The 12,228-nt window shown below is 38.1% G+C and overlaps 1 non-coding gene across 1 annotated transcript; it reads right to left on the reverse strand.

Moving 5' to 3' along the window:
* Positions 1-2,275: 2,275 nt before the first annotated feature.
* Positions 2,276-2,382, reverse strand: LOC148563717 (small nucleolar RNA R71). The gene has a single exon (XR_015884122.1). It is a non-coding gene; the product is annotated as a small nucleolar RNA R71 (small nucleolar RNA).
* Positions 2,383-12,228: the final 9,846 nt, after the last annotated feature.

Raw genomic sequence — 12,228 nt, forward strand, 5'->3', positions numbered from 1 at the left:
ATAAGTTAAAAATGGGTTGGAGAAAATGGAAGAAGAGCATGTAAAGTGGAGGAAACAAGAAGAATCAAAGGAGATGAGTTCATAGACGTGTGCATGCGCACGGCTACTTGTTCATACGCACAGCCACCCAATCAGAGCGCGTGGAGTGTTTTGAGCGCGTCGCGCGTCCAACCAGGCATCGCCTAGTGTGGTGCGCATAGCTACTTGTGCGTACGCATAGGAAGGGATTTTTCGCCAATTGCGCGGCCGCACGCGTCTGTGCGTCCGCACATGACTTCATTAAAATGACACATGACTCGCAATTTGGGGGCTTTGGAGGCCCATTTCTGAAGTCTTTTGGCTCATATTGAAAGGGAAATGAAGGATAGAACATAGCATATCATTAGTATAGTTAGGAGTAGTGGTAGGAAGCTTTTAGTTTTAGTTTTTCTCTAAGTTTTTCATCATCTCTATTAGGGTTTATATTAGGGTTTTACATTCAAGTGCCATTTCCATTTTTGATCTTGGATTTTGCTAGCTTTCATTGTAAGTATTCTCTTGTTATTACTCTTTATAGTTACATTGTCATTACTCTTTCTTCTAATTCAAGTTTTAGTTCAATTTTGCTTCTCTCTTGCAATTTCAATTTCTCGTTGATGAAGTTGATGTTTAATGTTTGTTTCATGCTTCCTTATGTTATTCTTGTTGATTGAGATCAATTGTTACTTTTACTTTCAAGCCTTTTATCATTTTCTCCATGTTTAAGGTTTTTGCCCACCAAGTGTTTGACAAAACGTCAAACATGGTTTTAGGCTAAATTTTTGGCTCTTGACTTGGGTAAAGTGAGAAATTCGGTTTCTAGAGTTAGAATGTCTGACATTTAGTTTCAATTCTTAGATTGTTAATTATTCTTGTTCCCACTAACGCTAATTTGTTGCTAAGGCAATTAGCAAGCAATTTAGGATTTGTGGGTTGAGAACACTTATACTCATTTAACTTACTTTTCGATGTGATGGTTGATCAAGTGAGACTAATCCATCATAATTGTTATAGTTGTGGTTCCAACAAAGAAAGGACCCTTAGCTCACTCCAAGCCAAGACTCTTTTTAATGCTTTCAATCTTTTATTCACTTCTATGTTAATCTCTTTTATACTTTACTTGTTTATATTACATAGTCGGTTCTTTAATTTCTTCATTAGTTCAATCATTACAATTTTGCATATTCTTTTATTGCTTTATATGTTCATTTCTTCATTGATAACCCCTTGATCACTACAACCGAAATTGCACACTCATTGTTCTAAAGTACTCCTTGGGAGACGACTCGGGAGTCAAATACTATCGGTTTTGAATTTGTTTTGAATTGTGACACATCTTGTGAGTTTTCAATTTGATTGATGGCCAATTTGTCGGGTTAGGAATATTCTTACAACGCCAATCCCATTTTGATAATCAAAGTTCCTAACCCGTGCATTTTGGTCCATCGTCAAATTTTGGCGCCGTTGCCGGAGAGTTCACTTTAAGTGCAATGAGTGCCACAATTTTAGTTGTTGTAAATATGTGAATAGTGTAAATACTTGATTTTTGGTTTGCTACTTGGCATTAATTGTAGATACTACTCTTCTCTTTAGTTAGTCTTAGTAGTCGTTGATTGTTAAGTGGTTCTTGTTTATTTGCCTATTTTGTTTTGCTTTTCGTAATTGCATGGTTTCATTGCCTCCTTAGTGAATGACACGGTCGCTTCCAGACCCGAGCTTGGCCACTTTTGATCCGAAAATTGAAAGAACTTTAACTCATATAAGGAAATCTCGGTGCTGGCTAGCTTTTCTGAATAGTGAACCAGGTTCCCTTGAGGAGCACTCCAATTCACTATCACCACCCATCCGTGACCATCATTCTCCAATCAATGAGAAGACTCTATATTCATCACCCACCTGGAAGAATCACCTTGAAGGAGGCCGGAGCTCCTGATCTTGACTTGCAACTGCTTCAAATTTTATATCCGGCTTTAGATCCAAATTTTAAGCTCAAGTCTGGCACGATAAACTTGCTCGCAAATACAATGGACTACCTGGGGAAGATCCTCTGAAGCATCTAAAGGACTTCCAAGTTGCATGTGCAACGGCTAGAAGACATGGGGCGGATGAAGCCGCAGTGTTGGTCTTCGCTTTCCCTTTCTCTTTGGAGGAAAAAGCAAAGGACTGGTTTTATACTTTACCAGTTGAAGTTAGATCCAATTGGGACTTGTTGCGTAAAGAGCTTTTAGAAAAGTTCTACCCTCCTCAGAAAACTGACAAGTTAAGAAGAGAGATCTCATGCATTGTGCAATGAGATGGAAAGATTTTGTATGAATACTGGGAGAGATTCAAGAAGTTGCTGGAGGCTTGCCCTCATCACTGGATTGATGAGTTGGTTCTTATCAGTTATTTCTGTCAACGAATGCACCACCAAGACAAGCTTCTCCTTGATGCCGCGAGTGGAGGATCATTGACCAAAAACAAGACCACTGCGAAAGCGTGGGAAGTTATATCTGATTTAGCGGATTCTACTCAACACTCAAGGGCAAGGAGTCCACAACCGAAAGCTTTGAGTGAAGTTTCTCCCTCTGAAGATGCTATTTTGACCAAGACCCTCGGTGAGATGACAATCTTGTTGCGATAAATCACCCAAGGGAAAAAAATTCCTCAAGCTTTGATAAATGCTCTACCTCAACCTCCAAGGATCGAAGGACCATCAAGGATATGTGGTGTTTGTGCTTGTAACACTCATTACACCGATGAGTGCCCTCAGCTCCAAGAGGACACTACATTGGCGGTAGCCAACTCTTATCCACAAAGACCAAATTACAACCAAGGATCCTACCAACATAGAGGCAATCAAAACCAAGGGTGGAGAGATAATTCAAACTAAAGGTGGAACCAAGCTCCCCAAGCTCAACCCAACCAAAATGCTCAAGTCTACTACCATCAACAACCCCAAGGTCAACCACAATACCAACAACCCTACCAACAACCCCCACAATCTCAACCTCAAGGGAAGTACCTACACCCATATAGTAGGTCTAGCCCTCTGATAAACCACTATTTTATGGTTTATCTTATGCTCAATTGAGTGGTTTTTATCAATCTTTCATACACTTATCCATACAAAATGCATGGTTTTACAATTTCCTTCTTGATTTTGTGCTATGATTGAAAACATGCTTCGTGCTCTTAAATTTCCTATGTTTAATCCTCTCTTATTACCATTCGATGCCATGATATGTGTGTTAAGTGTTTTCAAGGTTTATAGGGCAGGAATGGCTTGGAGGATGGAAAGGAAGCATGCAAAACTGGAAGGAATACAAGAAGCTGAAGGAACTGCTAAAGCTATCCAGCCTGACCTCTTCGCACTAAAATGGTCATAACTTGAGCTACAAAGGTCCAAATGACGCGGTTTCAGTTGTGTTGGAAAGCTAACATCCGGGGCTTCGCAACGATATATAATTTGCTATAGCTTCTCTAAATCCAGGTGACGCGCACGCGTAGACCACGCGGACGCGTGACCTCGCAAAAACCCAATCCACGCTAACGCGTGGACGACGCTTTCGCGTAACTTTGCAGCGACCTGTACGTACCAGAAATTGCTGGGGGCGATTTCTAAGCTGTTTTTGACCCAGTTTTTGGCCTATAAAACACATATTAGAGGCTATAAAGTGGGAGAATCAATCCACTCATTAACACAACAAAATACAACATTCGTATTCAAAATTTTATGTTTTAGATGTAGCTTTTAGAGAGAGAGGCTCTCTCCTCTCTCTTAGGTTTAGGATTTAGGATTTCTATTATGATTACGCTACTTCTCTTTAATCACAGGTTCAATATTCTTTTAATTTATTTTCTACTTTTATTTATTCTATTACTTTAATTGTTATTTATCTTTTCAATTTGACTTATGAATCTTTCCATGTTAGATTTGAATATTCTATTTAATATAATTTGAGGTATTTCAGATTTAAGATTTCCTTCTTTTATTTATGTTACTGCTGCTTCCAATCTGAAGGCATTTTTATCCTAGTAGATCTTCTCCCTTTTTGCTTTGGTTAAGTAATTGGTAACACTTGAGTTGTCAGACTCAACAGTTGATTGAAAATTGAGAACCGCTGATTGATTTGGATCGCTCTAAAGCTAGTCTTTCTACAGGAGTTGACTAGGACTTGAGGATCAAATTAATTAGTCCACTTGACTTTTCTTTATTTAGTAAGGGTTAACTAAGTGGGAGCAATAACAATTCTCATCACACCTGATAAGGATAACTAGGATGGGATTTCCAGTTCTTATACCTTGCCAGAGATTTTTATAATTATTGATTTATCTTTCTTGTCATTTAAGTTACTTGTTCCCTATTTTAGAAAAACCCAAAAATACACCTTTTTCCATAACCAATAATAAATTATACTTCCCTGCAATTTCTTGAGAAGACAACCCGAGGTTTGAATACTTCGGTTATAAATTTTATTGGGTTTGCTTAAGTGGCAAACAAGTTTGTGTATGAAAGGATTATTGCTTGGTTTAGAAACTATACTAGAAATGAGAATTTATTGTGAATTCTAAACCATCAATCTTCAGTTCATCACCCTCCTCAAGTTAACCAAGCCCTTCCCTCCAATCAACCTTACATGAATGACACAATTCACACCTTCATGCAAGAACAACGAGAGTTCCACAAGAAACAAGAGGCGTATATGGCTATGATAGCCGAAGCCCTTTCCCGTTTAACTCTCTCTCCTCAACCCGCACAAAACACCCAACAAGCTTCAACCTCGAGTAGTTTACTGATGAGCGGATAATTTATACGCTTTTTGGCATTGTTTTTACATAGTTTTTAGTATGATTTAGTTAGTTTTTAGTATATTTTTATTAGTTTTTAAATAAAAATCACATTTATGGACTTTACTATGAGTTTGTGAGTTTTTCTATGATTTTAGGTAATTTCTAGTTGAAATTAAGGGACTTGAGCAAAAATCTAATTCAGAGGCTGAAGAAGGACTCTAGATGCTGTTGGAATTTGACCTCCCTGCACTCAAAATGGATTTTCTGGAGCTACAGAAACCCAATTGGTGCGATCTCAATTGTGTTGGAAAGTAGACATCCAGGGCTTTCCCACAATATATAATAGTCCATACTTTGCCCAATTTTTGACGACACAAACTGGCGTTCAAACGCCAACTTCCTGCCCTATTCTGGAGTTAAACGCCAGAAACAGATTGCAAATCAGAGTTAAACGCCAGAAATAGGCTACAACCTGGTGTTTAACTCTAAAAAGAGTCTCTATACATGAAAGCTCAATGCTCAGCCCAAGCACACACCAAGTGGGTCCGGAAGTAGATTTCTGCATCATTTACTCATCTTTGTAAGCCCTAGTAACTAGTTTAGTATAAATAGGACTTTTTAATATTGTATTAAAAATCTTTTGGATAATTTTATGTTCAGAGATCACGTTTAGGGGGCTGGCCATTCGGCCATGCCTTGACCACTTTCACTTATGTATTTTTCAATGGTGGAGTTTCTACACCCCATAGATTAAGGTGTGGAGCTCTGCTATTCCTCATGAATTAATGCAAAGTACTATTGTTTTTCTATTCAATTCAAGCTTATTCTTATTCCAAGATATTCACTCGTACTTCAACCTGATGAATGTGATGATCCGTAACACTCATCATCATTCTCGCCTATGAACGCGTGCCTGACAACCACTTTCGTTCTATCTGCAATAGCTTAAGCGTTTATCTCTGGGGCTCCTGGTTCAGATCAGAGTCTTCGTGGTATAAGCTAGAATTATTGGCGGCCATTTTTGAGATCCAGAAAGTCTAAACCTTGTCTGTGGTATTCCGAGTAGGATCCGGGATGGGATGACTGTGACGAGCTTCAAACTCACGAGTGCTGGGCGTAGTGACAGACGCAAAAGGATCAACAGATCCTATTCCAACATGAGTGAGAACCGACAGATGATTAGCCGTGCAGTGATAGCGCATTTGGACCATTTTCACTGAGAGGACGGGAGGTAGCCATTGACGATGGTGATGCCCAACATACAGCTTGCCATGGAAAGGAGTATGAATGATGGATGAAGGCAGTAGGAAAGTAGAGATTCAGAAGAAACAAAGCATCTCTATACGCTTATCTAAAATTCCTACCAATGAATTGCATAAGTATCTCTATCTTATTTTATATTTTATTTATATTTTAATTATCAAAATCCCATAACCATTTGAATCCGCCTGACTGAGATTTACAAGGATGACCATAGCTTGCTTCAAGCCGACAATCTCCGTGGGATCGACCCTTACTCACGTAAGGTTTATTACTTGGACGACCCAGTGCACTTGCTGGTTAGTTGTGCGGAGTTGTGAAAATAGTTGAGATTAAGATCGTGCGTACCAAGTTTTTGGCGCCGTTTCAGAGATCACAATTTCGTGCACCAAGTTTTTGGCGCCGTTGCCGGGGATTGTTCGAGTTTGGACAACTGACAGTTCATATTGTTGCTCAGATTAGGTAATTTTATTTTATTTTATTTTTAAGATTTTTATTTTTGAAAAATACAAAAAAAAATTTATTCTATGGCTTCAGAATTTTTAAGAATGAATTCTAGAGTTTCATGATGATCTGTTGAAGTCTGGCTGGCTGTGAAGCCATGTCTAATCTTTTGGACCGAGGTTTCAACTCATCATCATAAGAGCTTTTTAATTCTCATCAATTCAGCTGTTGTATGCCTGATTTGTATGCTAAAGCTTGGCTGGCCATTGGCCATGTCTAGTGTTTTGGACCGAAGCTTTCACTGAAAGCTTGGCTGGCTAGTAAGCCATGTCTAATTCCTGGACCGGAGTTTTAGACTAACATTGCATGATTCCTGGAATTCTCATTAAAAATTTTTGAATTCCTTATTTTCTCTTTTTCCAATTAATTTTCGAAAAAAATACAAATTTTTTTTATAAAATCATAAAAACCAAAACTTTGATGTTTCTTGTTTGAGTCCAGTGTCAATTTTTAAGTTTTGTGTCAATTGCATCTTTTTAATTTTTCTTAAAATTTTTGAAGAACACCTACATGAAACTGTTCTTCATGATCTTCAAGTCGTTCTTGATGATCTTCTTTGTTTGATCTTTGCAATTTTATGTTTTGTGTCTTTCCTTGTTTTTCATATGCATTTTCAATTTATTAGTGTCTCAACATTAAAAATTTCTAAGTTTGGTGTCTTGTATGTCTTTCTTTTCTTAAAATTTTTTTAAAAATAAGTTCTTGGTGTTCATCTTGACATTCAAAGTGTTCTTGCATGCATATTTTTTTATTTTTATCTTAAATTTTCATGTTTTGAGTCATTTTGATGTTTTTCTCTCTTCTCATTAAAAATTCAAAAATCAAAAAAATATCTTTCCCTTATTTACAAATAAATTTCGAAAATTTAGTTTGACTTAGTCAAAAAATTTTAAAATTTAGTTGTTTCTTATGAGTCAAGTCAAATTTTCAATTTAAAAATCTTATCTTTTCAAAACCTTTTCAAAAATCAAATCTTTCTCATCTTTTTTTATATTTTCGAAAACTTAAAAAAAATGATTTTCAAAATCTTTTTCTTAATTTCATTTCATAATTTCAAATTCTTTACTAACAATTAATGTGATTGATTCAAAAATTTTAAAGTTTGTTACTTGCCTATTAAGAAAGGTTCAATCTTTAAATTTTAGAATCATATCTTTTAGTTTCTTGTTAGTCAAGTAATCAACTTTAATTTTTCAAAAATCAAATCTTTTTAATTTCCTTTTCAAATATTTTTTTTCAAAATAAATTTCAAATCACATCTTTTTCAAAATCAACTTCAAAATCTTTTCTAACTTCTTATCTTTTCAAAATTGATTTTCAAATCTTTTTCAATTAATCTCATCTTTTTGTTTGATTCTTATCTTTTTCAAAACTACCTAACTAATCTCTCTCTAATTTTCGAAAACTCCTCACCATTTTTTTTTAAAATTCTTTTTAATTAACTAATTGTTTCAAATTTTAATTTTAATTTTATTTCTCTTTTTAATTTTCGAATTGTAACTAATATTTGAAATAAAAACAAAATTATTTTCCTTTTATTTTAAATTAAATTCGAATTCTCTCCCCCTCTCACATCTCCTTCTATTTATTTATCTACTAACACTTCTCTCCTACCCAAAATTCGAACCCCATCTTCTTTTCTGTGTTCGAATTTTTCTCTTCTCCTTCTTCTATTCTCCTTTTCTTATACTCACATAAAGGAATCTCTATACTGTGACATAGAGGATTCCTCTTCTTTTCTGTTCTCTTCTTTTTCATATGAGCAGGAACAGGGATAAAGATATTCTTATTGAAGCTGATCCTGAACCTGAAAGGACTCTGAAGAGGAAGCTAAGGGAAGCTAGAGCACAACTCTCTGGAGAGAATCTGACAGAAATTTTTGAAAAAGAGGGAGACATGGCCGAACCTAATAACAATGGTGGAGATGCAAGGAAGATGCTTGGTGACTTTATTTCACCCTCTTCTAACTTCTATGCTAGAAGCATCTCACTTCCTGCAATTGGAGCAAATAATTTTGAGCTTAAGCCTCAATTGGTTTCTCTAATGCAGCAGAATTGCAAGTTTCATGGACTTTCAATGGAAGATCCTCATCAGTTTTTAGCTAAATTCTTGCAAATCTGTGACACTGTCAAGACCAATGGAGTTGATCCCGAGGTCTATAGGCTTATACTTTTCCCTTTTGCTGTAAGAGACAGAGCTAGAACATGGTTAGATTCACAACCTAAGGATAGCCTAAACTCTTGGGATAAGCTGGTCAGTGCTTTTCTGGCCAAATTCTTTCCACCTCAAAAGATGAGCAAGCTTAGAGTGGAAATCCAAACCTTCAGAAAGAAGGAAGGAGAATCCCTCTATGAAGCTTGGGAAAGATATAAGCAACTGATCAAAAGGTGTCCTACTGACATGCTTCCAGAATGGAGCATCATAAGTATATTTTATGATGGTCTGTCTGAGTTGTCAAAAATGTCATTGGACCATTCTGCAGGAGGATCTCTTCATCTGAAAACCCCTGCAGAAGCTCAGAAACTCATTGAAATGGTTGCAAATAACTAGTTCATGTACACCTCTGAGAGGAATCCTGTGAACAATGGGACGCCTCTAAAGAAAGGAGTTCTTAAAATTGATACTCTGAATGCCATATTGGCTCGGAACAAAATATTGACTCAGCAAGTCAATATGATTTCTCAAAGTCTGAATGGATTGCAAGCTGCATCCAACAGTACTAAAGAAGCATCTTCTGAAGAAGAAGCTTATGATCCTGAGAACCCTGCAATGGCAGAGGTGAATTACATGGGAGAACCCTATAAAAACACCTATAATCCTTCATGGAGAAATCATCCAAATTTCTCATGGAAGGACCAACAGAAGCCTCAACAAGGCTTCAACAATAATGGTGGAAGAAATAGGTTTAGCAATAGCAAGCTTTTTCCATCATCTTCTCAGCAACAGACAGAGAACTCTGAATAGAGCCATTCTGGCCTGGCAACCATAGTCTCTGATCTATCCAAGACCACACTAAGTTTCATGAATGAAACAAGATCCTCCATTAGAAATTTGGAGGCACAGGTGGGTCAGCTGAGTAAAAAGATTACTGAAACTCCTCCCAATACTCTCCCAAGCAATACAGAAGAAAACCCCAACAGAGAGTGCAAGGCCATAACCATGACCAATATGGCTGAACCTAGAGAGAGTGAGGAGGACGTAAGTCCCAGTGAGAAAAGCCTCATGGGACGTCCTATGGACAGAAAGGAGTTCCCCTTTGAGGAACCAAAGGAATCTAAAACTCATACAGAGACCATAGGGATTCCATTGAACTTTCTTCTGCCATTCATGAGCTCTGATGAATATTCTTCCTTTGAAGAGGATGAAGACATCACTGAAGAGCAAGTTGCTAAGTATCTAGGAGCAATCATGAAACTGAATGCCAAGTTATTTGGTAATGAGACTTGGGAGGATGAACCCCCCTTGTTCACCAATAAACTGAATGCATTAATGAGGCAGACATTACCTCAGAAGAAACCGGCTCCCAGAAAATTCTTCATACCTTGTACCATAGGCACCATGACCTTTGAGAAGGCTCTGTGTGACCTGGGGTCAGGGATAAATCTCATGCCCCTCTCTGTAATGGAGAAACTGGGAATCTTTGAGGTACAAGTTGCAAGAATCTCACTAGAGATGACAGACAAATCAATGAAACAGGCTTATGAACTAGTAGAGGACGTGCTAGTAAAGGTTGAAGGCCTTTACATCCCTACTAATTTCATAATCCTAGACACTGGGAAGGATGAGGATGAATCCATCATCCTTGGCAGACCCTTCCTAGCCACAGCAAAAGCTGTGATTGATGTTGACAGAGGAGAGTTGGTCCTTCAGTTAAATGAGGACTACCTTGTATTTAAGACTCAAGGTTCTCCTTCTGTAACCATGAAGAGGAAGCATGAAAAGCTTCTCTCAATACAGAGTCAAACAAAATCCCCCACATTCAAACTCTAAGTTTGGTGTTGAGAGGCCCCAACCCTGCTCTGATTATCTGTGAGGCTCCATGAGAGCTCACTGTTAAGCTATTAACATTAAAGAAGCGCTTGTTGAGAGGCAACCCAATGTTATTTAATTATATCTATTTATTTTCTATTGCTATTTTATGTTTTCTTTAGGTTGATGATCATGTGAAGTCACAAAAACAACTGAAAAATCAAAAACAGAATGAAAAATAGCTCACCTTGGAGGAAGAGCTTACTGGTGTTTAAACGCCAGTAAGAGTAGCAGAATGGGCGTTAAACGCGCAGTCTGGCACCATTCTGGGCGTTTAACGCCAGAAACAGGCACCAGACTGGTGTTTAACGCCAGAACAGAGCATCTAATTGGCGTTTAACGCCTAGAATGGGAGAAAATCTGGCGTTAAATGCCAGAAACAAGCAGCAACCTGGCATTTAACGCTAGAAGTGCACTCTAAGGGTGTTTTTGCACGCCTAAATAGAACATGGATGTTAAGTCCTTGACCCCTCAGGATCTGAGGACCCCACAGGATCCCCACCTATCCCACCTCTTCTTCTCTCCTCTTCACACCCTTTCATAACACTCTTCCCCAAATACCCTTCACCAATCACCTCCATTCCTCTTCCCCAAATACTCTTCACCACTCACATCCATCCACTCTTCCCCAAAAATCCCACCTACCTCCAAATTCAAAAATCATTTCCCTCCCAAATCCAACCCTGATACACGAAACCTAACCCTTCCCTCACCCCTATATAAACCCCTCAACACTACCTCATTTTCACACATTACAAACACTTCTTCCCCCTTGGCCGAATACACTCTTCCCCTCCATCTCCTCCATTTTCTTCTTCTTCTACTATTTTCCTTCTTCTTTTGCTCAAGGACGAGCAAACATTTTAAGTTTGGTGTGGTAAAAGCGTTACATTTTATTTTTCCATAACCATTAATGGCACCTAAGGCCAGAGAAACCTCAAGAAAGAGGAAATGGAATGCAATTGCTTCCACCTCCGAGTCATGGAAGATGGAGAGATTCATCTCAAAGGTCCATCAAGACCACTTCTATGAAGTTGTGGCCAAGAAAAAGGTGATCCCTGAGGTCCCTTTTAAGCTCAAAAAGGGCGAATATCCGGAGATCCGACAAGAGATTAGAAGAAGAGGATGGGAAGTACTCTCTAATCCTATTCAACAAGTCGGAATCCTAATGGTTCAAGAGTTCTATGCAAACGCATGGATCACTAGGAACCATGATCAAAGTATGAACCCAAATCCAAAGAATTGGCTTACAATGGTTCAGGAGAAATACTTAGATTTCAGTATGGAAAATGTAAGGTTGGCGTTCAACTTGCCAATGATGCAAGAAAACGCATGCCCCTACACTAGAAGGGTCAACTTTGATCAAAGGTTGGACCAAGTCCTCATGGACATATGTGTGGAAGGAGCTCAATGGAAAGTTGACTCAAGAGGCAAGCCGGTTCAATTGAGAAGACCAGACCTTAAGCCTGTAGCTAGAGGATTGTTAGAGTTCATCCAACGCTCTATCATTCCTACTAGCAACTGATCTGAAGTAACTGTGGATCGGACCATCATGATCCATAGTATCATGATTGGGGAGGAAGTGGAAGTTCATGACCTCTGTAATTCAGCTGGAATTGACATAGAGGGAGACATCCTCATTGA

This window comes from Arachis ipaensis, chromosome B5 (assembly GCF_059453495.1).
Source record: "Arachis ipaensis isolate K30076 ecotype BB chromosome B5, ASM5945349v1, whole genome shotgun sequence".
Lineage (NCBI taxonomy): Eukaryota > Viridiplantae > Streptophyta > Magnoliopsida > Fabales > Fabaceae > Arachis > Arachis ipaensis.